The sequence below is a fragment of the Prionailurus bengalensis genome, chromosome D2, assembly GCF_016509475.1.
Source record: "Prionailurus bengalensis isolate Pbe53 chromosome D2, Fcat_Pben_1.1_paternal_pri, whole genome shotgun sequence".
In the NCBI taxonomy this organism is placed as follows: domain Eukaryota; kingdom Metazoa; phylum Chordata; class Mammalia; order Carnivora; family Felidae; genus Prionailurus; species Prionailurus bengalensis.
Genome location: NC_057351.1, coordinates 49276646 through 49302582, shown reverse-complemented (window position 1 = coordinate 49302582; position 25937 = coordinate 49276646). Strand labels below are relative to the sequence as shown.

Sequence of the window (25937 nt, the reverse complement as noted above, 5' to 3'; positions counted from 1 at the left end):
GCTGTGGTGGCTGGAGACCCCCGGTCCCACCAGGACTGTTGGGAATCTGGGCTGGTGCCTCGGCACCCCCGACGTGAGTCGGTCCTGAGTCCCTGAGTCGGTCCTGCTCCTCCAGGGCGGGACCGTGAGGGTGGACAGGGCCCTCCTGGACAAGGACAGAAGCTGTGCTCTGGCCTAGCTCTGTCGCTGGCTGGGTGGCCTGGACCAGCCCCCGGCCCTCATGAGTACCAGTTTCCTTTGTTAGCGCCGGGTTCATAGGGAGATAAGTGAAGGTGCCGTGCCCTGAGACGCCTATGGGAACAGGCAGGCGGGGAGTCCCTGCCCGGGGTTGGAGGGGGGGTGACAGCACCCCTGAGGACACACAGGAGGAGCACTGAGATCCCGCCCGACCCTGGCCATGGGGTGTGGTACCAGAGTTCTAAATGAGGACACCGGGGGCACCTGTCCCCACCAATGCTGGGAGATCCAGGATGGAGACTTGCCCAGGTCAGACCCCCAAGAACAGACAGGGCATCCCTCCCCGGTGTGTGCATGGTGATGCCCAACCCCAACACCTTCCCTAGCGGGGAACACCTCCAGATCGAAACCCAAGATGAGCAGAGCTGACTCTCCCCGAGCCATGCCTGGTGAAGGCAGAGAAATTCCGCCCTGGGAGTGGAGGGCTTTGACACCGGGGTGGGGGGTGGGGGCAGGCAGCACACACAGACAAGCAATTGTGGGAGCGAAGGAGACAGGAGTTCCCTGGATTCAGACCCTTCAGAGCACACACTAAGGGCCCACAGTGCTCTTTCTTTCTAGAAGGTCTGTTCTCCCCTCTCCTGCCCTAAGCTTGGGGGCTTTGGTAGCACTAGAGGAGGCCTGTTCTGGGCTGGGCTGCAAAGACAGCCTGAATGGAGTAGGTGACTGAGCGAGCTCGTCCGTGGCCGCGTGCCCACAGGCGTGTCTTCCTGCCTGCCATCTGGCCCACGGCAGAGGTGGCCAGGCTGGGGCTCTCTGGCTGCCCTGACAGAAGCCCCGGGGACCCCTTCCACCCCCATCGCAGGCCCTGCGTGGCTGCTTCCCCTGCATTCTGACCACGCATCTTCAAAACCCTGGTGGAGCTTCCACTGCGTGGAAGCAAATGCCTGGCCCCCGACTCCCCTCACAGAGCACAGGCCCCCTTCCCACAAGACCTCACAAGATCACCAGGAGCCTGATCATGGGAAAGACCACCGCCTCTCCTCTAGACTCCACCCCTAGACACGGAGGCTGGGCTGCAGGAGAGTCCCAACCAGGTCTGCCCTGGGCTGTGATTGCTTAAGGCCCCTCTTAGAGAGGCTTCTCTGATGCCCACCGAAGACCCCCAAGATTGGGTATGGTCGCCAAAGATGCCCATACCCTGAACCCCATAACTGTGAATGCGAAAAAAGGGACTTTTTGCAAAAGGACTACATTGCCAAAGGGACTTCGCAGATGGGATTAAACACCTGGGTGGCTCAGTCGGTTGAGCGTCCGACTTCAGCTCAGGTCACGATCTCGCGGTCCGTGGGTTCGAGCCCCGCGTCGGGCTCTGGGCTGATGGCTCAGAGCCTGGAGCCTGTTTCCGATTCTGTGTCTCCCTCTCTCTCTGCCCCTCCCCCATTCATGCTCTGTCTCTCTCTGTCTCAAAAAAAAAAAAAAAAAAAAAAAACGGTAAAAAAAAAAAAATTACGGCTCTTGAGAGGGGGAGAGCATCCCGGATCGCGCAAGTGGGCCCAGTCTAATCACACAAGTACAGAAAACTGGGGAGGCTTCCCAGCGGTGGTCAGAGAAAGAGGTGTAACAATGATGCAGGGTCAGAGAGATGGATCCAACACCCCACTGCCGGCTCTGAGACGCGGGGAGCCGTGCGCAAGGCCTAGGGGCTGAGGGACCCCCAGCCTCCAGCCAGCAGGGAATGGGGAGCTCAGCTCTACAGCACATGGAAGGAACACCTGGGTGGGCAGGACACGATCCCCCTCCAGAGCCTCCAGGGAGGAAGAGCAGTGGGGCCACCTTGACCTTAGCCCACGGAGCCTGTGCTGGCCTCTGACCCACAGCGCGGTAAGATGATGAGCGTGAGTTATCGAAGCCACTAAGTTTGCGGCGATTTGTTAGGGCAACCACCCTGCACGGGTCCCAGGGCCACCAGCTCTGCTTCAGAGCCCCAGAATGTGGGTCAGACAGCACTAGGAGCAGGGCCTGGGTCTGGCACCTGCTTCCCTACCCTGCAGGGCTGCTGTGAGGACCGAGTAAGACATGCGTGCCGGGCCCGGGCATGTGTCCGCACACTCTGGGAGGTGGCGAGCAGAAATGTCTCCCATGATCCCAGCCACGAGGGATCCGAGGAGGAAGTGGGCTGGACAAAAGTACCCAATGAGGGGTGCCCAGGAGCCGGAGGGGATGCAGAGAGGTCAGGGGGTCTGGAGGAATGCCCTCAGAGCCCCTTAAGCACCTCTCTGTGACAATGGTACCAAGATAGCTGTGAGGGGCCAGACGTCTCCTGCACACCGGGGGCCACCAGCTCCTGCCCCTTGGCCCTGCCACAGCGCCCACTGTGGTCCGCAGACCTACCTGCCTGGTCCCTCCTCCCCTCTCCTCTCCATCTCCTGGCTCACGGTGGCACTGCCAGCCATGGTCCCAGCTCCCTCCCTCTCTCATTCATCTACTCCAGTCCCATTGGCTTGGATGGCCTGGAACTGACACCTTCACACCCAGGTCACACACACACGGGGTCGCCTGGGCCCCGCGGTGCAGGAATAAGGGAGCGGTACGCCACAGGCCCGATGGGCACCCTGCTCAACAGTGGCTCTGGTGGCACTCCTCCAGAAGGCTGTGTCTACTGAGCAGACTGTCTGTGGCCGCAGCAAGTCTGGAACCACCGCTGTAGCTCAAGGTCACTGCAGGGTGAGCCTCAGGCAGGGGTCCTCCCTGGAGTCCCCAAAATCACGGCTAAAAGGAGTGACCAAAGGAGGCAGCGTCTTCATGGCATGCGAGCGATGACATGAGTGACACTTGGCACGTCCCCGTGGGGTCTGACCACGCGGGACCCCTGCACCCACTGCAGGCTTCTGTATCTCAGCAGCCCTGGCCACAGAGCACAGCAGGGAAAGTTGGGGGTTTTCCTCCTGGGCAGAGGCCACCGAATTCCCAGGCAGTTGGAGAGGAAACCGGGAGGCTCTGGGGTTTCCAGCACCTTCCTGGGAAGTCCCCTCCACCGTGGCCTGGTGACTGCCCTGCACAGTGGAGCCCCACCCAGCTCAACCGAGGCCCTCGGGCGTGGCTGGGGTGGAAATGCCAGGGAGGAACATGAATGGGGATGCAGGAAAACCCTCCCAAAGTCACTGTCCTGCCGCAGGCTCCACCCAAGAACCAACATCTGCTGGCACCCTCTCCCCTCCCCCCTGCCTTGGCTCACTCCTCTGCTGGCCACCTGCTCAGTATTGCTCCTTCTTGCCCCGCCCACTGCCACCCCTCTTGCCTCGACTGCCTCTCTGGTCTGGACCCCTCCAGGGATGTCCAGAACAGTCACACAGCGTCTCCTGGGGGCGGGGAGTGGCTCCTGATGGAGCCTCCTGTGCCCTACAGCCCCACTTACAGGCACCCTGTGTGCCCTTGAGGACTGAACGGGCCCAGGATTGAAGCATCACATCTTTGTCATTTACTCTCCACGTAACTCCCGTGAGTGCCACTGGCCCGTTTTACAGGAGTGCAAACGGAGGTCAGAGATGTGGAACAGTCTATCCAAGGACACAGGACACTGGTCAGGGTCAAAGTAGAAATAAAGCCCAGACTCCCACATCAGGAGAACCCTGCAGCCTGGTGCTGGGGGAGGGGGCACCCAGTTTCTGGCTCAAGCCCATCTGGTGGTAGGGTGTGAAGCCACTCCTGGGAGCCCCACCACCCTTGGCTTCTCTGGGAAGACAGCCCTGTAGGGAGAACCTGGAGTTCTGTCTGTCCACTGAAGGTGAGCCCGGAAGGGGCTGGGGCATCAGCATGGCCTGGGCCCCTTCTTTCTCCTCTGGTTGCCGAGCAGCACTAGAAGCTGTCTCCTGTGTGTGAATTAGGGAGGCCCTTCTGGCCTGCCTTCCTTCTCTCCCCTTCCTCACACGCCTGCCCCTTCCATCAGACTATTTACCCTAGAGGCTGTGTACCATGTGCCCTGTCGCGGGAAGCACTGCAGAAAGAGGCCCTGCGGTGACCCACCGCGCACCTGACTGCAGGGAGCCTGCTGCCGCTGACCTTCATGGCCAGGCCAGGCTGGGATGCCTGTGCCGCGCTCCCCTACACTCAGCCAGTGGGCAGGGGCTCACCCACTCCCGGACCTGGACTCTGAGAGACTGAGTTGGGCCCGTGTGGGCCTGGAGCCGGGAGCCCTGGGGGCCCCACGCCAGGTGGGAGAGCTGGGAATGAGGACAGACCACAGAGCACCCAGGCCCCCCGCGATGTGCTGCATCACCTTGCCCTGGAACACAGCTTATAGGTCACCTCCTTTTACGGAGGAGGCGTCTGAGACCCAGAAAAGGCAGCGCGTGTGCAAGGCGGGAGGTGGCAAAGCTGGGCTCCAATGCCCTCACCGCCTGCGTGATTCCTAAGCCTTCCACCGGAGGGGACCATGTGAGAAGGTGGGCTCCCCGATTCCTGGCCCCCAAGCTTTGACATGAGGGAGAGGGAGGAGGGCCCAGGCCTGCGCAAGTGCTCAGTGCTGGGGAGTCAGGGTCTGGGCGTTCGGGCACCTGGGGGAGATGAGTAACAGGCACCAGACCTACAGCCCAGCGGCCCCAGGCAGGAAGCACCTCTGACACAAGGCATCTCCGGCCAGGGCCCCCACCTGGCATCACTAACACCCCCCACCGCCCCTGTCCTGAGGAGGCCCCAAACCTCAAAAGGCCACAGGGCCCCTTGTCAGCAAGAGCTGAGCAGGCCAAGGGATGGCAAGAGAGGGCAGCTGACCAACTGGCCTGGGGGGCTCAGGGAGACAGTTTCGGGGGTCTAGCTAGGCAGTGTGCACTGGGCCTCTGCGTACCCTGGGAGAGCCGGGAGAGCCTCAGCCTGGCCGTCTGCCTCACAGATGGGGAAACTGAGGCTGGAAGCGTCACACTGTTCGTTCTGGGCCCAGCCAGGCTAGGGGCCCGGGCTCTGGGCTCACCCTGGTAGCCCGGACTGTGGCTCCCACCATGCTGTGGGAACAGGAAAAGGAAAGGAATGTCTGGCCACCTTACCCCACCCAGCAAAGGCAGCCAGAGAAATCGCCTGGGGCGCTACTCCACAGGCCAGCTCTACTGCGGTGGTGTGGGCAAACTCAGAAGCCAGACCTGCCAGGGGTGGCCACAGGGCCTCTGAGCCACAGCAGGCTGCACACAGAGCCCAGGCCTCCACTGGTACCACATTGATGGAGAAACCACAATGGAACCCAACAGCCCTGACAACAGGCCTGGATGTTTGAGTCCCTGGCCTGCAGAGAACCTACTGTCACCCTCAGTGTGGATCCAGCGTGTCACCCTTTCCTGGATCCATTTCCTGCATCCGACCCGGAAGGCCCCTTCCCTCTCCCCGCCCCTGGGCCTCATAGGCCCCGGAGGAGGAATGAGGACAGGCCTCTGCCGTCTGTAATAATGTCCCACAGGCACCTCTGAATGGGGCACTGAGGGCCCAAGGCCCACCAAGGGGCCCCATGACTCCTGAAGTGAGTTCCAACTCGAGGCCCCACACCCGGGCCTGCCCTCCCCTGCTGCACCCCTTTCTCCTCTGCAGGCAGCACTGCATCCTGGAGCCGGCGTGCACCCCCTTAACCTCTCAGTTTCCTCACCTGTAAAATGGGGGCGGGAACTGCCCTGTCCCTCGGGGTTGATGGGACTAGACCAGTTGCCGCAGGTGAGATGCCCGCAGCGCCCACAGAACATCGTGAGGCACAGGCATCACCACCATGACGTCCTCCACCTGCACCTCCATGTGCCTGCCCCCAAGGAGTGTATCTGAGCCCCCCAGGGCCCACAGCCCACGTCTGCACCTCCAGAGTGGGTGGGAGGGCAGACCCACCAGCATGTCTACGGGGTCTCTGGGCTCTAGGCAGGGCAGGGGGGAGGGAAGAGGGGTTGCAGGGACCCTGCAGATGTTCCCTCTCCTTCTTCCTCTGACTCACAGCAAAGGTCCCAGAGGTCAGCCTCGTCTGGGCTTGAGCTTCCTCAACTTGGGCTTGGCATTCTGTTCCCCCGTGAGAGGGGTGAGGCAGGGACAGGGGAGGAAGGTGGAAGTCAGGAGGGGCGCGGTCCAGGGCGTGGTGTCCAGCGGGAAGTGGGAGCCAGGATGGGACACAGCTGCAGAGTGTTAGGGAAGCAGTGCAGAAACAGAGGCTGCAGCCCAGCCAGGGTCAGGGCAGGGCAGAGCCCAGCCCGGGCAGAGCTCATCACGACCAAGGTGGGCCTTAGTCCAGAGACACGGAGTCTTGCCAGGACATCAGCTCCAGGCCCAGGAACTGCAGGGGCCCAGGGCACAGGCTCCCAGGAACTTGGCCTGGGGAGCGGACCAGAGGGCAGAGCGAGGGTCTTAGGTACAGAGCCAGGGCGATGGCCTAGCTGGAGATGGGGAGGGGATACGTTAACCCGCCATCAGTCAGCGGGTAAGCAAAAACGCAGAGGGGTGGGACAGAGGGTGGGCAGGGGCAGGGAGGAGAGAAAGCATGCACGGTAGATTGGAAACCACTTGAAGGGGCACTGTGGGTGACAGAAGGGAGGGGTGAAGGGAAAAGGCTGGGAGGGCAGCAGGCTTGGGGCTCCCGGGACAGTGAGCCCAGCTACGTGAGTGAATGAAATGCAGAGGGGTTTCACAGCATCAGTTGTACCCTCCCCCACCTGGGACGTCCCCCTGACCAGGAAGGGTCAGAGACTCCTGTCCCCCACCCTTCCTGGGCTAAGTCTCTCACCACGTCTCCCAGGACCCTGGGGAGGGTAAGAGCTTGGAGGCTCAATGGGAGGACAGGGGAGGGGCGGGAAAGATCCACTCTCTGAGCTCTCACAGTGACAGCCTGTCCTGGGGACCTTTCTTCCACACCCTGACCCCTGGCACTTAGTGAAGGGCTCCCCGATGTGCTCCGGGTCAGGCGAGCGAAAGGCAGGTGCTGCAGCCTGGGCCACACGAGTAGAAAAGTCTCTGGATGTGTCGTCTCCCCAGTGATCTCCCTGGACTTTATGGGGTGCTGTCTACTCACAAACAGCCCCCCACCCACCAGATCCAACACAGCCTTGGCCTTCTGCCCAGCGGAAGGAGGACAGCCAGGCTGCGGGCACGGAGGCCACACCATGGAACCTGCCGCTCCCCTGAGGCATGTCCAGCACCACGTGCCCCATGCTGCGGGCGGGGTCCCAGACTCCCTGACACCACTCCTGGAGCTTTGGCCATCGCTGCTTCTGTGGCTGCCCTGCCAGGGAGACCCCATACACCATCCCCAGAGCACGGGTCCCTCTTCCCCGGTCTCTTCCCCGGGGAGGCCGTAGAGATTCTGTCCACTCTGTTCCCCTTCGGAAGCTTCAGAAACCATACGAACACGTTACAGTTCCAGCAAATCCCATGGTAAGGACATCAATTTGACTTCTTCAATGACTAAATGTTTTCCTGTGTACTTCTGGGGGCGGGAGGAGGGGGAGGGAACCCCCAGGCCGTGCACTTGCTCCTGAAGGGCTCCCTTGTGTTGCGCCTGATGAGAGGGCCTGGGACAGTGGGGACCGCCACACTGGGTCTGAGTCCCAGTTCTGAGCCTCGCTGCTGCGTGACTTTTGTTGGGTTTCTCAGCCTCTCTGAGCCTACTTTGTGTTTCTGTAGAGAAAACCACTATCTTAGGGGCTCTGTGAGAATGAAAAGATCTCATATGAAAAAGCCCCCAAATATGACGCCCTTACCTCCCCTCCCACCCCCTCCCTTACCCCAAGTCAGGGATTCTTTGTCAAATGATATGTTTAAAGAAAGGCTCCGCCAGGTACAATCTCTCTCTAATGCAACGGCTCTTTCACCTGGATGTTTGCCCTGGGCTGGGAGAGAGATGCCAACAAGAGACGTCAGCACCCCCCGTGTCCTGGAAACCTTTCCAAGCTCCCAAGTTCCTGAATGCCAGTTACGGGAAGTCTGATTCATCTGTGCTCTGAGTAACTGGGTCCAGTGACTCCCGAGTAATTGAGCTGAATGCGTGTGGGAGTGACAGGCAGGGGTACCTCTGGAAGTGAGCTCCCCCACGTCCTGGCCCTGGGCCAGCCACTAACCTCCCCTAGAGGGTTTTAGATAAAAGCACAGACCTCAGCCCCTGAGGGCCATCCCAAAAGTGCAGTCAGCCCTGGTCTGGGGGGGGGGGTGGGGGCGGTGGATTTCTGCTGTGACTGAGGCTGAGTCAGCTGAATGCTACTGGGCAGCTCTCTAGAAACCAAAGTAAATGTGATGAATAGAAAAGCTCCCATTTTGTGTTGAACTCAAAGGTCCCCGCACTGTGGTACCAGGTCCCAGCATGGTGAGCAACCAGGGCCCAAGTGGACAGAACATTCTGGGTTAACCCTAGCGGATCAGCATCTGGGAGTGGGCTTGACATTCGCTCAGTAGGGCTCAGTGGGCTCAGAACCACAGGCTGTGGCCTGGGAAGTTTTCAAAACCAAGAGGAAGGATCTTATCTTGTCCTGGCCAGAACCCCTTGGGCTGGGCTGTTTGCTCTTAAGAAGCAGTTCTCAGGTTTCCGCGGGCATCAGAATCCCCTGGAGAGCTTGTCAAAACGCACATTGCAGCCCCCTCCCCTAGAGTATCTGATTCAGGAGGTCTGGGAAAGGGCCTGAAAATCTGCATTTCTAAAAAAAATCTCCAAATGCTGCTGGTCCTAGGATCCGATCCCACTTTTGAGAACAGATGATCTAAAATCATAGCTGGGAGAGGGCCGGGGAAGCAGAAGCAAGAAGGCACTGCACTCTGAGCCTGGTGCCCCACCAGACCCAGCCAGGGGCAGACTCAGGGTCAGCTGGAACCCAGGCCAGGTGAGGCAGGGCTAGGAAGCAGGAGGCTCAAGATGAAGGCCACACTATGTGGGAGAAGTGCCCTAGCCTTCGAGGAAGTCGTAGGCTTGCTGCCCCCTTGCCCGGCGCGTCCCACACTCCATGATGGGGCCGGGGGCGGGGGGTGGTGGTGCTGGCTAGGACCTTCCAGAAACTTGCTTCCTCCTGGTGTTTGGGTCCCTCTCTCATGGTCTTGTTCATTGCCCACAAAACTGCACCCCTCCAGACACCCAGCACAGTGTAGATTCAGCGGGCTGGGCAGCTGCCCATGTGCCCACCTCTGTGGACCCAGGGCTGCACCATCAGGGATGCGGCTTCTGTGGATTCACTCATTTAACAGACGTCCGCTGGGTGCCTGGGGTGGGCAGCACCTGGGAACACCGGCTCTGCAGGGAGGGGAGGGGAGAGGGAGCTACCTGAACACTCTGAACCCTTAATTCACGCACAACTAAACCCTTGCTGTTAGAGCCCCCGCTTTAAGCCTCGCACTGCCAGGCAACAATACCAGGCTGTGAAGGGCTTCCAGCAAGAGAGGGCCAAGAAGGGATTTCAGGAGTGGATTCTGCTCCTGATGGGCTCTTCTGGCCAGTGAAGTCTATTCACTGCCTCTGCTCCGCCCCCCAGCATCAACCCACCCCCAGGGGCCCTTATCAGACACCAAAGGCAGGCACAGCAGCTCAGGGACAGAGCTCAGATCCCCAGAAGTCAGCACGGACACATCAGGAAGCCGAGCTTGGGTCTCGAGCTCAGGCACTTACAGAGCTGGTCCTTCCCACAGGCCCTGCCCTCCCACAGGCCTGGGTCTGTGCCTCGAGGGGCTGCCCTGGACCGGCTCCTGAGGCCCTTCTTCATCGCCCAGCTCCTCTCTGTACCCTCTGTGAGCCCTGCCTCCCCAGGGCTCCAGGTACAGCATCTCCCCCAGCTAGGGACTCCCACGTCATGAGGGTGCCCCTTGTCTGACATCCCTGATATTCTCAACCATGCGAAAGCGATAGACCTGGGCCTGTCGGGCCCTTCAGCTTCCCCTCCAACCCTCTCTCCTGATGCAGAGATGGCTCACATCATGGCCCAGGGAGAGGACAGGACAAATGGGGTGCTCTTCTCCCCATGTCCCAGGGAGGCTCATGCACATATCCTCTTTACCAGCCTCCGAAACATGCAGGCATCTCTGCTACACTAAGATCCAGCAATCTGGGAAGAAAGCCTCACCTGCTGTAAGGTCGCCCCTCGACATTATCAGGACCGAAGAGAAAACCAGGTGGGGCTGGCCACCCCCCCCCCCCCCGCCGTGGGTTGTGACGTCACAACCAGGAAATCGGCCAGCTGCATTGACAACCACAGGAAATACACACGGCTAACAAGGACATGCTCAATCCAGCAGATAAAGCAATATTACAGTAAATACAGGGTTACAGCTGAAAAAAAAATGGCATAACCAACTTGATGAAAAAGGGTGTGACGGGCTAAGGCTGCTGAGTTAGGGAGACAAGCACAGGTTGCAACATCAGAAGGAACCATGTATTGGCAAAGGAAAGAATCTAGCACTTACCCTGCCTTTTTTTCTGAAATCATTTTGGGGTAACCAAATCGCCCTGGTTGATGAGAGAATGTTCTTTCTAGAAGAACCCCACAAATGCATTGGGAGGGAACAATTAGAAAGGTACCGTGGTGCAGCCCTTGATGGGATACTTGACTCTGGTCGTGGTTGTTGACGGTTGAAACTGTCAGGAGAACGGAACGGATGCAGGAGGATGAGAGCCCATCTCCCCCATGTTCGTGCCCACTGCAACCGGACCTGATGCGACAGACTCCTGTGAGGTACAGGGCAGCACCCTGAAGTATTCTTGCCAAAAGAACGTGCAAGCCCATAAATTGAAGTTGTCTGAGCTAAATTCCAGTGTAGAGAAAGTACTAGGAGCGGAGGAGCTTGTTAAATGACACTGCAAGGAAGCAAAGAGACGAGTCTCGAAAATAGGACATTCCACAGACACAGATTCAAGTTTCTGCAATGAGCCAATGGCTTAAGGAAAGGTGATGGCGGCGGCGGGGCGGGGGTGGGGGTGGGGAGGCAGTCGTAGGGCTGGGAAGGAAGGGCTGCTTCAGATTAAAGAAGTTTTACGAGGAGCACCTGGGTGGCTCAGTCGGTGAAGCGTCGGCTCTTGATTTTTAGCTCAGGTCATGATCTCACAGTTTGTGAGATTGAGCCCCGAGTTGGGCTCTGTGCTGACAGCACGGAGCCTGCTTGGGAGTCTCTCTCTCTGTCCCCCCAATCCAACTTGCATGCACGCATGTGCGCCTTCTCTCAAAATAAATAAACTTTAAAAAAAAAAAAAAAGAGCCTTATAAAAAATAAAAACCAAACGCCACACGTGGATTTAATTTGGTTGCTAATTTTACAACCAACTGCAAAAGAGCACTCTTAAGACAATTGAGGAAAACTGAGTATGTGCTGGGCGTTAGATGACAGCAACGAATTGCTATTAATTTTGTTATTTGTGATAATGACCGCACGGTTCTATTTGCAAGTGGCCTTGTTTGTTTCGGAGATCCACACTGGAGGATACGGGGGAAATTACAGAGGTCAGGGGTTTGATTGAAATACTTCAGTTCAAAGGAAAAAGAGAAAGAGGAAAAGAAAAGAAAGAAGGGGGTGGGGGGGAGGAAAAAGGCGTAAGTGAAGCAAGCTGGTAAAATCCGAACTGCTGAATCTGGGTAATGAGAATATGGGCGTGCGTGATTCTATTCTCTTTACTGTTCAGTGTGTTTGAAAATGCCTGATAGCGGCGAAACTTAAAACACGGTATCAGCACGTGAAAATACAGTCAGAGCAATGAAGCAAACGAGAAAGTCTTGAAATAACCCCAAATACATACGGCAGGTTAGTATACGAATAAAGGTGCTATTTCAAACCGGTGAAGAAAAGGGTAATTGTTTAATCAGTGGCGTCGGGCAGATGAGTGGTCATCTGGAAAAAAATAAAATAAAATTGGCATCCTACCAGACAAATCAAATACTCACATTTGAAAAACGAAACCATAACGCCTATGAGAGGAACACGTGAGAGAATTTCTTTATAGTTTCACAGTACAGAGGTTGTTCTGCTAGTCTGAAAATGACTGATAGGCAACATTTTTGACCTAGGGAAACCATCATTTCACACGGTTCAAACATAATATGTACATTACGGACTACATAATTACATACATTTTTTATTTTGTTTTTAATTTTTTTTAATGTTTATTTATTTTTGAGACAGAGACAGAGTGTGAACAGGGGAGGGGCAGAGAGAGAGGGGGACACAGAATCGGAAACAGGCTCCAGGCTCTGAGCTGTCAGCACAGAGCCCGATGCGGGGCTTGAACCCACGAACCGTGAGATCATGACCTGAGCCGAAGTCGGACGCTTAACTGACTGAGCCACCCAGGTGCCCCATGGACTACATACATTTTTTAGATCCTGCGTGGTGAAAGTCCTAACAAACAAAATGAAAATACAGTAGGTGGAGGAAAAGATTTGCAACTCATATTCTAAGTGTCAGTTTTCCCAATATATAGAAAGCTTCTGCGAATCAATGAGAAAAATGCCACCGGCCCAACAGAAATACCATGTTAAGAATTCAAACATCAGTTCCTCAAAAAGAGAACGCAGGTGAATCTTACCCGTTTGAAAATATGCTCAATCTCATGCATTTCTCAGTGGGAGAAATGCTAACATTGCAACAAGAGCCACTTCTCACCTATCAGATTGGCAAAGAGAAGGGCGTGGAGAAACAGGTGTTTGCACACTTCTCCCACAGACGTATAAATTGCTGTGTCTGTGGAAGACAGTTTAGCAAAATCTATCGGTGTTACAACTGCACCTCCATTTCACCCTGCTATTCTGTTCCGAGGGGTTTATCCCACAAATACGCTCACACCTGGAGCAAAATGATATCCAGGCAAGGATGTCTGCCGCAAGTTCTGCTTAAAAAAGGAGACTGGACACCATCGGAATGGCTAGTTCTCAGGGCTGCTGGATGAACGCGTCACTGTGCATCCACTAGTGGAAGGCCACACAGATGTTAAAAACAGCAAGGCCGCTCTATGCGCACTGAGATGGGGCTCCCAGATGCCCTGTGAAGCAAGAGGAGTGGAACGGGGCACATGGCCTGACGTGCTGCTGCCGTGAGCATAACAAGGAATGATGCACTGGGCATGCGTATGGACCAGACCTGTGGGAGGAGACTCGAAACAGATAACAAGGTCTCTACTGTAGCAGCTGGCAGGGATGGAAGGAAGCATGCTCCACATGGACCCTTTTTACTTCTTCTTCTTTTTTTTTTAATGCTTATTTATTTAAATAAATAAATAGAGGGAAAGAGAGAATCCCAAGCTGGCTCCACGCTGTCAGTACAGAGCCCGACGTGGGACTCGATCTCACGAAACGTTGAGATCGTGACGTGAGCCGAAATCAAGAGGCAGGCACTCAACCGACTGAGCCACCCAGGCGCCCCTGGACCCTTTTTGCTTTGTGACTGTTAGTGACATAAGTACAACATCAAACTTTGTAAACTGAGGAGAGGGAAGGGGGGCCCTAGGAGGAGGCTAAACAGGAATCCCGGGAAAGAAAGAGTGGGGGAGAGGGAAAGGGTAAAGAAGAAGGTGAGGTACGGCAGGTCAGGGACCCACAGTGACCTTTCCAGAGTCCCGCCCCCCCCCCCCACACACGGCCACACACAGGCCGTCTCTCTGCTTCCAAACTCCATGTGAATACATCCCCCACTGGGCTCCCTCCTGGGGCAGGTTCGGGGCTGAGGACAGCTGGTGTGGAGGGGTGGTTGCCCTCTGTGGGAGCCATCCACGTGTGCACAAGGCGAAGCTGCAGAGGAGGCATGAGACTCCAGAAAGCCACAAGTCTACTGGCCCACCCCAGAGTGACACGTCATCATTGGCCCACAGTCACCGCCTGTCACGGACTGCATCCTCCAGCTTTCTTGGCTTCCTGGGCAGGGTGACACATGTCCATCTCGGGGCCCGGGGCCAGCTGTTCTGTCTCTAAGGAGCCCCTGCCTCCAGATGTCCATGGGGCTCAAGCCCTACCTTCCAGTGAGGCTGCCTTAATCACTCTGTCCTAAACGGAAGCCCCCCACACTCCCTCCCACCTCCCCCAAGTACCTTCCAACTATCCGTTCTGTTCATTTCCTACCTGTTTCTGGATTCTGTCTGTACTCCCAGAACCTGGATGGGGCCTGGCACACTGATTCTCCACATGCACTCAGTGGAGGGGATGATGGTCCGACATCTCCCCACATTCCTTTGGTTTGACATTGGCTTTCCCCAAGTCCCTCTCAGGTGAGAGGTGAAGGGCAGGCAGCACGTCAGAGCAGGGCTTTCACATGGCTCCACAGGTCACGTGATGTGGTGAGGAGGGGCAGGCCCGGGCTATCAGGGCTGGGGTGGGGCTCTCAGCCCCTTGGAGCCTCGCTGCTACACAGGTGACAATTTCCACACCCACCTTGGGCCCACTGGTGTCTAATGGCCCCTCCACGTCTACCTCGCCTGATGGCACCCGGGGCCCTACACTCCTCCAAGCCTCAGTCTCCACCTCTGAGCTATTTGGCCCGCAGACCCTTCGAGCATCAGTGTCCTATGAAGCAATGTTCTTCTGCCGAGGCCTCCTCACCTCCCTTGCCCTGGCTGTGAGTGCACAGAGCACTGGGCAGTGACAGACTCCCAACTCCAGCACACCCTCCTCATCTGAAGCAAGCCTGGGACATAGACATTATCATTCTCCAACACCAGTCCTTGGTGTCTGTCAGATTAGGCTGTATTTATTATTTTTATCCCTGCAATAAAATGCCTGTTTGCAGTCAGCGTTCTTCTTCTTCACTGGGTCCTCCTGGGGGACTCAGGGGCCTTGCTCTGGTCATCCCTCATGGGACTCATGGGGCCACCGCCTGCCCTTCTTCCACGGTCCAGGGCCTGGCAAACTGGGCAGTCAGCATTTCTGGCCAAGGCACGTGGCTGCAGCCTGGCGAGGGTGGCAGGCTAGGGCAGGACACGAGGACCTCCAACATCACAGCTGTAGAGGCTCAGGAGTTCCCCGTGGGGGGAACACTCACAATCCTAGGCGAAAGCCGCATCCGTTTCAGGTAAGCGGAGAGCTGCCGGGGGTGTGCCGGGGACAGGCGGGCATATGCGCACGGAAGCACTCTCACAGAGGCCTGCCTGACCCTGAGCTACCCAGGGCCCTGGGCCCTGGAAACCCTGCTCCAGTCAACCCCTCGCTGCAAGATGGGGTAACTGAGGTGCAATTCAGTTTAATTCGACCCAGCATCACCTGAGTAGGTGGGTATGGGGGTGTCTAATCCCGCGGTGAGAGATTCACGGGTGGGGGCGCCCACTGCTGGCATTGCCAGGTAGGCCTGCTCTGTCAGGAGGCCTGAGGGGCGGGGCAGGGCGGAAACATCCTCCTGGGAGGGCAGCAGAGGGGTGAGGTCAGGGCTCAGTCAGGGCTCTCCCTGCCCCTGCCCTGCCTCATCCTCCTGGCCAACCTGGGGCCTCGTGCCCTCAGCTTTTCTGCGAGCTCCCCACCCAGGAAGCCACCTGCTACACCGTGTGTGACGCCATAAGCGGTCTGGGCAGGCCAAACCTGGCAGGGAGCCACAGAGGGCCCCAGCCGGTGTGGGATGGGCTGCCAAGCTAGCGGGGCAACTGGACCCGGCATCTCACTGGCCGGGCCCGCAGCCCATCCTTGTGCCCACCACACTCACACTGGCCCTCACTGTCTACCCACTTGCTCAGCCTCTCCACGCCTCTCTCCAGTCTGTCCTGTGTGCTGCCACCCCTGAGCTGGGCTGTGAGAAGCCTGGAAAAGTTCACGGGCCCTCCTGCTGCAGGGCATGCCTGAGTGGGGACCCCAGGGAGTGGACTAGCCCCAGGCAGGACAGCTGGGAGTGGGCAGTAAGGCCCCACACTCCCAGGCCAGGGGTCCTCCCCCAACACTATCCTCACCAGCCCACGGCCAGGCCCCTCTCTCAAGTCCGAGGGGCTCTGGACAGCCCTCGGTCTCAGGTTCTCCCATCCCTGGCCTGCTCAGCCTCCTGCCATCAGGCCCAGGACTGACAACCAGGCTGACTGACAGTCAGTCCTTCCCTGGACAAAGTGACAGAGATCCTCCCTGCGCCAGCACAGCACTCAGTCCTGGGGCCCAGCAGTGAGCAGCACAGAGCAGAAGACTCGGACACGTGTGGATACACCCCAGCAGAATGAGACCTCATGGCAAGGTGGCCAGTGCTCTGAGAGCCAGGCCACAGGATGCCACAGGCAAAAGCGCACCAGACCCAAGGTTGCATCTTGAGGCCCACCCACCCCCGCCCCGGAGACCAGAGGGGACTGTGGGAAGAGCAGGGAGCTTCCGGCCTGGATGTGGAAACGGTGTTGCCTGGGGTGGTGCTTCTGGGGCCCAGATTGCCAGGCCGTCCTAACAGCCTGGGGCACCCAGTCTCCCAGGGTTCCCAGCACGCTGCACAGATCGTATCTGCAGCCCTCTCCGGAGGACAGGAAGGGCCAACAATGAAAAGCTGACCAGCACAGGGGCCCAGAGTCCAACTCCCTGCCTCACAGTGAGACAAGTCTGGTGCAGTCTACACTCCAGAGTTCCCCCCCAGGGTTAGGCTGAGGCAAAGCTCTCCCTGAAATGGCACCTGTGCCCGGCCTCTTCCCCTTTCCTACCTTGCTTGTTCACCTCCTTAAGGTATCTCCCAAGAGCATACCCTCTACACCCCTTGCATCCAAATCCCTGTCTCAGGCTGGGGAGGCTGACCTAAGCCATGCCCTTCCAAGGCATGGATGACGTGAGTGGAAGCAGGCAAAGCACTCAGAAGAGCGCCTGGCACACAGGACACACTCAGAAGCTAGCCACTGCTGTCACAAGTGCCTGGCCCTCCACAGCCCAGAGGAAGAGCCTCCCAGTGGCCCCAGAAAGTGGCAAAACTTCCTGCTGGGAGCCCTGTCCAAGCTGAGACCTGAGGTGTGTGCGCGTTCAGGGAAGCATGGGGGCAGGAGGTGGTCATGGTCAAAGGCAGGAAAAGCAGCAAGGGCCAGCTCAGGGCCTGGACACCAAGAGAGGTGGCAGGAAGGCACCGAAAAATGAAAGGAAGCACCAAGGAAGCACATTACCCACTCTCCAAAGTGTTCCTTGGCACAGAAGAAAGACCTGGGTTCAAATTCTGCCTCTGCCCTCTCTCCAGACAAGAAGGTCATCAGCAAAACTGGTATAATGATGCCAGCATCAAAAAAAAAAAAAAAAATCGGACATTAGATTAAGTCACTTGTTAGTGAAACACAGAGCAGAGTCCTTGGGACAGAGAGCTGGTCAGGGACCCCTTCCTGGTGCTTGCATGTGAATGTGTATACACATATACACACACGCACACACACAGAGCCCACACACGTGCCCTGCATACCAAAGTCTGAGCACAGACAGGTAATCCAAGAGCTCTGGCCCCCACCACACTGCCTGTGCTTCTCTCCTCTCTCCACCCATGACCTTGGGCCATTCCTCACACTGGCATTTCCTCTTCCTCCCTTAACAGTGCCCCCTCACCTCACAAAACAGCCGTTCTTCTAAATCTCAGCCCAACCATACATGTGCCTGGCATCCTCCCCTCCTGGGCTGTGACAGGCGGTGACCTGGAGCTGCACCCTGGCGGCCACCCTGGCCAGAGAGCACGCTTTAAAACCCCTGGTCTCTGGGGCGCCTGGGTGGCGCAGTCGGTTAAGCGTCCGACTTCAGCCAGGTCACGATCTCGCGGTCCGTGAGTTCGAGCCCCGCGTCGGGCTCTGGGCTGATGGCTCAGAGCCTGGAGCTTGTTTCCGATTCTGTGTCTCCTTCTCTCTCTGCCCCTCCCCCGTTCATGCTCTGTCTCTCTCTGTCCCAAAAATAAATAAAAAAACGTTGAAAAAAAAATAAAACTTTAAAACCCCTGGTCTCTGCAAGATCACAGGCAGGACGGCCCCCCTGGCCCCAGCCTGGCCTGAGTGCGAGGAGAAGCGGGGAGATTTCAGGAGAAGCGGGGAGATTTCGCGCTTCCCTCAGGCACCCCTGCAGCGGGCAGGAGGCCAGGCCACCTGCGCCCTGCCTCCCAGGCGCTGCTTCCAGGCCTGCTGCCCGTCCCCGGGGCCAAGGAGGAGGCAACCGTTTGTGGACTTCTCAAACACCCTGGGCCCTCCAGACAGGGTCAGCTGGTGGCGGCAAGTGACACGTTTGCAGTGCCCCTATGGCTGTGTCCCACAAGTATCCCTCATTATGTTTGTATCATTGAATTTCATTATCGGCTAATTTCTGTTACTATTTCTTCTTGGGTCCACTGTGTATTTATACGTGTGTTTTCAACTTTCCAACTATTAGACTTTTTTAGAGTTATGTTTTGTTGTGAATTTCTATCATAACTGCATTGCAAGAAGAAAACATGGTCTGAATCACAGTGTTTTCTGGATATTCCTTGAGGTGTTTTTATGGGTAGTTTGCAGACAGTTGACCTTGTGGTTCTGCAAATACCTGTGACCACGTCAGCCCTGCATCGCTGGGGGCGTGGTCCCGGTGGTGACGCACCGTTGTGGGTGGCTCCCCTAGGCCCCGCCCCCACGCGTAACTCCACCCCCGACCCCGTAACACATACATCCCTGGAAGTGATCTGGCGGCACTGGCCTTTCCCAGAGCAACAGCTTGGACTCTGGCCAACCCTGCTCGCTGTCAGTCCCCCTCCTAAATCCTTGAGAAACCTCACTTTGCTGACCCAGCAGAGAGGGACCCGGAGACTAGGTGCTCCCAGGTGCTCCCAGGTCACCCACACCAGCGACCTCTCACAGGAACACTCACAGACTCGCTCACCTTCCTGGAGCTGAGCTGGGCTCCCGGGCCAGAGGAGGGAGGCCCACAAGTAATGGGAGGCCCCTTCACGTAGCGGGGTGCCTTGCAGGAAGGACCCTGGCCATCCGGGGGCAGGGTGGAAATGACATGGTCTCACCCGGGGACGGTCCTGATTTTCTGCTCCCAGCCTCATTCGCCCAGCAGGGGCCACCCACTACTAATACCAACAATAATAAAATGAATAATTGACAGCCTCCTGCCTGCTCTGAGTGATTAACTCCTGAAAGCAACGGAGACTCGCCTAGGAACTCCATGAGTTTCTTCTGTGTGAGCTTCCAAATTCCATCCAATCCTAACCCCCAAGCTGGTTCACAGGGCAGCCTCCCCCCTGCATTGCTCTCCCTCAGCTCTGAGAGCAGAGACCTAGGTCCCAGCAAGCAGGACCGACCCTCCCAGTCACCACAGCCTGGGCTGCAAAGCTCCAGGCTGTCACCCAGCGGTGCATGTCGTCACCTCATTTAATCAAGACCATAGCCTCAGAGGAAGACCCGGAAACCCAAATGTGCACACGTCACAGTGGGAAGGGGTTTGGACACAGCACCAGTCTTCAGGAAGTCCTAGGCAGGAAAAGTTTGGGCTTCCGAGCCTGGGTTTCTACAGCAACGAATTAGGGATCCTCACCCCAGAAAGTGCCTGGTGCTGGGGCTGGCACATCCCCCCACACCCCAAGTCAGAAGCCTCCCTGGGTCTGCCCCAGTGACCCAGCTGTGGCTGGGATTCGGGCCACACCCAGATGGAATCCAGACACTTCATGAAATCCACAGGGGAAGGGTCTGAGTACCAGAGGCCCAGAGATCCCCACAGGTAGAGGGGTCCAGGGAGGGGTTCATGCAGTTCAGGCAGCCTTGGTGGGGGGTGGGGAAACTGGTTCAGCTAATAAACCCATCAGAACAGGCACACCCTCTCCCAGCCCCCTCAGCTTCTGGGTGAGCCAGCCTCCTCTACCAAAGCTACTCTTTGTTAACAGTGTTGCCATGGCAACCGGATCCAGGGAGAACTCCCTTCAAGGTAGAGTCTGAGGGTGACACTTGGAGAAACGGAAGTGGTGGTGACAACAGGCAGGGGCCTGGCCTCCCAGCCCTACCCCCACCGCTCCTTCCTGAACCGGTCTGGCTCCCCAGAGACCACCCTTGTCTGTCCCAGAGCTTTGGGTCTGCTCCCCTCTCCTCTACCTGAGGGGGAACAGCAACATGGTCCAGGCCGGGCTCCCCATGCACACGTTCCCAGACACATCTGCATGTCTCTGCCCCACCACGCACAGCGGCTCACAGACTTTCACATATATCCAGGGAAGGCTTGCTGAGTCCGCCGGCCCAGCCACCATCTCAGAGCTGGGGGGCCAACTGGAGACAACAGGCCAAGGGTACACTTGACTCCAAGAGACCACCGACGGACAATTACACAGGGGCAATGTGCTGCAGAGAGGCCCAGGGCACCCTGCACAGCACACCCTGGCAGGAGGGCACCCCCAAGGAAGGCTGGGGATAGGGAGACCCACTTGGGAACAGAAGGTTCAGAGCATGTTTACGAAGAGAACATTAAAAGGTCACCTGGCTGTGGGGTAGGAACGGAGGCCACTGCAGTTGTCCAGGGCTGAGTGGGGCAGCCTGACCTGTGGAGGTAGAGGTGGGCAGGGGAAGGGGGTGGGAGAGGGGTCTGGGGTGGGTGGCACAGACTGGCTGACCACTCAGTCAGGGTGAGGACCGACCTGGCAGAGGCAAGAGGGAGGCCCTGGCCATCCCGCCGGCTCAGATGGGGAGCCTGGGGCAGGTGAGGTTCAGGGGCACAATGACAATGGTCATCTGAGAGGGATCCAGCAGGCACGGGCTGGAACACTGACAGAACCCGGCTGGGCCGATGTGAGTTAGAATGGGGTCGGCACCGAGGAAGGAACAGGAGCCACGGCTGGGGAGGAGACGGTATAGGTCTGGGTCCTGAGGAACAGGACGAGTGAGTGGCCCCAGGAGAGGAGGGGAAGCCTGCAGCGAGGTCTGCAGGGCCGCCAGCGCACATGGAGGCCCAGGCCCTGCAGGCCCAGGGGGGACAAACGCCTGGGAGCAGGGGCAGTGAACGCCAGCAAGGCCAGAGATGTCCACAGGCACCTGAAGACCATTTCTCAGAGTGAAGAGGGCGCTCCAGATTGCAGTGGGCTGGGAGTGAGTGGGAGGTGAGGATGTGGCGTGAGCAAGCAGAGAACACCGCTTCAGAGCCAGCCTACTCGCAGGGGAGGAGAGAAGGGGGAAAATAGCTGGAGGGGGAGACAGCAGAGAGCAGTTTGCTGTTGTATTTAAGCTGGAAGAAGCTTTATGAAAGTAACATCACCTTGGACGCCATCACCTGTCAACTAGGGCAGCAGCACCTCACCTGTGAGGCAGTGATACAAGAGCTGGACAAATGGAACGAAGTGTCCCGTCCTCCCCCCCCAACCCCACCCAGCACCTAATGCCTTGCCCTCTGGGCTGGTTTCTTGCCTCAGTGTGTGGCCCCTGGGCGAAATGAGGTGCTCCTGAAGAGTCAGGGATACTCGATGAAGCCCAGATCCAAGCCTTTCCTTGAGCTGGTGCTTGCCTACTGCTCCCTGAACTCACCCTGCATGACAACCCCACAGCCACTCAGAAGGGACATGGCAGGCTTTGAGCTCCCACCGCCGCCACCACCCAGGGCAGCACAGCCCGCAGCCTGTCCCCGCAGACCCAGCCTTCGGGCTCATGGGGAGAGGGGTGAGAGGCTCCTTTCTCCTGTGCTATGTCCACATCCCGGCCTCACTGCATGGATCCTGAGGAGCTGTCCTATCAGATAAGTGAGGTGGGTAGAAGCTTCCCCAGGCACAATCACTGGGGGTTGCCGTGAACCATACTCCGGGGCACCTATGCGGTTCTTAGGAAATGCCTCTGCAGCAGACGAGACCATTCAGACACCCAAGGCCATCTGACTGTCCTCCCTCAGTCAGGGTCAGTGACAGGCAGCGATCACACGGCCACCCCCTTGGTCAACATCAGTGTGGTTGCGAACACTCGTACCATTGACTAAACATTGTCACGAGCCCCTCTGAAGCCCATCCCCAGAGGTGAATCCCCAAGACCCTCCACTCCCCAGGATGAGCCCTGCTCCTCTGTACCTGGCCCTTTGAACAGCCAGGACATGCTGGGGCTTTCTGGCTTTTCCTTCCATGGTTCCCACCATGTCACTGCCAGGCTGACGTTTGCTGACCTTCCAAACCCTGCTCCAAGGCTGTCAGATTGGGACTTCCCATGTCCCCAGTGTAGGGACATTCTGAATGGATCCATAGCCCACTCTATGCCAGACCAGGCCTCCCCTGTGTTCACTCTCTGCCACATAAACACAGAGCCCCACCGCCCCAGGCTCTGTGCCCAGAAAGAGGTGAGAAGGGCATATACTCTGAATGAAGGGCAGGGCATCCTCCCCAGATCCCTGCAGCTCAGGGGGCCCTGACGTGTGACCCGTGGGTGTCACAGGCCCTCCCCCCATGGCCATGGGCTTGGCAGCTTCCCCGCCTGATGTCACTTCAGCACCCCGTGATGATGGCCCCCCCCCCCTCTACCCTGCTCCCTCTTCAGATTCTGTCTGGAAGACAAGTTGCTAAGTAAACACTCATCCACAGGAGGGAGGTGGGCAAGCGAGGGCAAAGGAACTGAGAGGCAGCCCGGAGTGGGTGGGAGTTACAGGCGGCAGATTTCTGCTCAACATTTGGAAGCTCTGAGAGACAAACAGCCAGAGCGGACCAGGGCTGAAGCAGATGGCCTCAGGAGGGAAAGAGGGAGGGAGGAGGAGTCCCAGCAGGGGGCAGCCGGGGGCGTGTGCTCTGGACTGGGAACAACACTGTGATGACCAATGACCACCTGGACAGGCCCTGATCTGCATCCCCAGCCCTCTCTCCCACCGTGGCCCTGGGATCTGCCCCCAGCAGGCTCCGTGGCGGGGGTGGTGGTGGGGGCCCAGAGCCCCTCTTCTGGGGTCAGATCATGCAGAAATGCCCATCCTACCCCAGCCTATGCCAGTGCCCCCACTTCCGAGGACAGTGGTTGGACTTCAAACGGCTGCCCCACCCCCCCAGCCCTGCACCTTCACTTGGCCTATTTGACAAATTCGGTTTCTGTGAAACACGTGGCTTGAGAACAGGATTGTATGGTTAAAAACCAAAGATCAGCCAAAGCTATCCCAATACTGCCCATTCAGCCCATCATTCTGCAGACGGGGAGACAGTTATACTCGGCAGCTCTCAGGCCATCTACTCAGCCCCCTACTATTCTCCTCTGGAGGACCCAGTGGATGGACCAGTGGTCCAGCCTAAGGGGGCCGCTTGTGGTGGAATGCCCTCCCCACTCAGCCGGGCCCCCCGCCACTGGCCTCACTCAGGACGGCCGAGCACTAATGCCGGTGGTGCCCGCATTTCTCCCTCCGCCCCCTCTGCCTGCGGTTGCTAAGTTACACCAAAAACCCTCCGCTCTGTGTGAACTGTTCCATTTCCACAATTTGCCAGGTGGAAGGGAGCCATCAGGCTGGCAGTTCAAGGATGACTCCCAGAGAAAAACAAACTTACTGGCTGGCTTTCAGGCCCCCATGGAATACCTGGGGACACCTGCTTGTGCTCCCAAACCCAGGAGCCATGTGCAAGAGGACACAGCTGCCCTACGAGGGTATCAGCATGTGGGTCTCTACTGCTCACTCCCTTCTCAGGGGCAGGGCCTGTGGCTTCTGCTGCCGCCTCCCACCCAGCCATGACCACGCAGAGGGCTGTTGGTCACTATGACCCATGTCCCTCACAACAAACAAAAGCTAGATGGGCCCAGAACCCACCTGCGTGCCTGGAGCCAAGGCCCTCCACTTCCTCCCATTCAGGATCCCCTCCTCCTATTCTGGGCTGGGGTCCTGAGGTTCCAATGCAAAGTGTCCCTGGATGCGGGAGGGGAAATGCCCCTAAAAGTCATTGAAGCCATTTACAGATGGGGAAGCTGAGTCCCGGAGAGGCCTGCAGCCTGCCCACAGTTCCGAAGTCCAGACCTATGGCCTCCCAACTCCCTAGTTCTCTGCTCACAACAGGAGCTGCTGCTTTGCACTCTAGGCCTCCTATTGGGGAGAGAAGAGCCTGGACCCAGGCCAGGCTGTGCTGGGTGAGACTGTGTCCCGAGGGAGGTGGAAGACCCCGGAGGGGCAGAGCAGACCACTGCCTCTTTAAGGTTCCCCTGCATGCCAGCCTGACTCTATATGTCCTGGGCTCCTAGGGCAGGTGGCCATCTGGGCCCTGCCCTTGCTCTAGAGGGTGGGAGAAGAATGATAGCAGTGGGGAGGGTGAACGAGATGGGGCTCACAGCTCCAACCCCTGAACGAAGGTGCCCCGGACACCACCGCATCTCAGCCCCCAGGTGGCTCCCAAGAGGCAGGCAACCTGCCTGTAAATATCCACCAGCTCCAGCGCTGAGAAGCAGCTAGAGATGCAGGGGGCAAGGGCCTGCTGCGTGCCCTCCCCAGACAGCAGGAGACCCCTCCCCGCTCACACACACACACCGACTAGAACCAGCTGCACCTTGCCCCAGGCCCGTGCTGGGGCAACGAGAGCACGGTCCTTGAAATGACCCTTGCCCACGGTGCAGAGAGGAGCATCTCGCCCCGGTCGTCTCCCTTCAAATGCTGAGCTCACGCCCCAATTCCTCGCTAAACAGCAAGGGCGTGAGATGCCACCGCGGGGCCCAGAATACAGACAAGCAAATGGAAACTTCCAACTGCGCAGCCCCGAGCTCCTCAGATTTCCCAGCCCCCTCCCCCACGCCAGGCCCGGGGCAGCGGTCCTGCCAGCCCGTGCCCACGCCCGCCTGCGGAGTGCACTCCCGCCACGCCCAGGCAGAGATCGCCCGGTGCCCCGCAGGCGCTGGGGACCGGGGGTCCTGGCGCTGTCCAGCCCGGGGCGGAGTTCTCGGCAACTCCGCGCTGGGCTCCCGCACGCCCTCCTCCACGCGCGTCCCACGACCCGTGCCGGGAGCCTGTGCCCCGGCCACGCGACGGTCGCGCCGGGCAGGACCCGGGGCCCGCGAACGCCCCGCCCGCGCTGGCGGCCGGAGGGGACGGCCCGCGGGAGGGACCGAGGGACTGAGGATGGGCGCCCGCTGCCTACCTCGGTCCGGGCCGGCGTAGCTCCCGCGCAGCCCTCGCGCCGCAGTCGGGCCCCGAGCAGCGCGCGGCCGGCGCCGGCGGCGGCTCATGCTCGGAGCCCGGGCCCGCGGCACCCGCCCACCCGCGGCCGCCCCCGCGCTGCGCCAGCTGCGGGCAGAGCGGCTCCCTCCGCAGCCGGCGCCGGGGAGCGCGAGCGAGCGAGCGCGGAGCGAGCACGGAGCGGGCACGGAGCGGGCACGGAACGGGCACGGAGCGGGCGGGCGCGAGAGCGCGGGGAGCGGGCGGGCGCGGGGCGAGGGTGCGGGGCGGGCGCGTGGAGAGGGAAGTGCAGAACCAAGGTGGAAGGAGAGGTAAAGCGCGTGGCCAGGGCGCAAGGCGCAAGGCGCAAGGCGGGGTCGGGGATGGATGGGGGCCTAGAGAGAGCGCGGGGAGAGGGCGTGCCAGCCTTCATTTTTGAAAGGACAATTCGACAAACAACCCCAAAGGTGATGTGGCCGCCTAATGTGAAAGCAGCTTTAGGGACCCCCTAGAGCTGCCAAATTTTTGGCTTCTGAAACCACTTCCGTGGGCGAATCCTGGTCCCTTTGATTATTACCTTTAACCATCACAACCACCCTATCCGGTTGGTGTTGGTTTTGTTCCCATTGCACAGATGAGTAAACTGATGGTCAGGCAAGTGAAATGACCCTGCAGAATCAGGCATGCAAAGCAAGGCTCCAGAACCACTCTGAGAGACTCCAGAGTCCCCATATCTCCAAAACCACTATGAGGAAGATGGGGGTTCGTCCGGCGTGAAGCTTCCTGTTCTCTGAACAGGCATCTTCCTTCCCTGGCAACAACCTCGGGGGTCAGGAGTGACCCTTACAAGCAGCCCAG

The 25937-nt window shown here is 58.5% G+C and overlaps 1 protein-coding gene across 1 annotated transcript in view; it reads right to left on the bottom strand.

Annotated features, from left to right (window-relative positions):
- RASGEF1A (RasGEF domain family member 1A) overlaps nucleotides 1-25157 on the bottom strand; it is an 85703-nt gene extending 60546 nt beyond the window's left edge. The window contains exon 1 of the mRNA XM_043596934.1: nucleotides 25063-25157. The gene's annotated coding sequence lies outside the window, so the exon portion shown is untranslated. The remainder of the gene's footprint in view (nucleotides 1-25062) is intronic.
- Nucleotides 25158-25937: the final 780 nt, after the last annotated feature.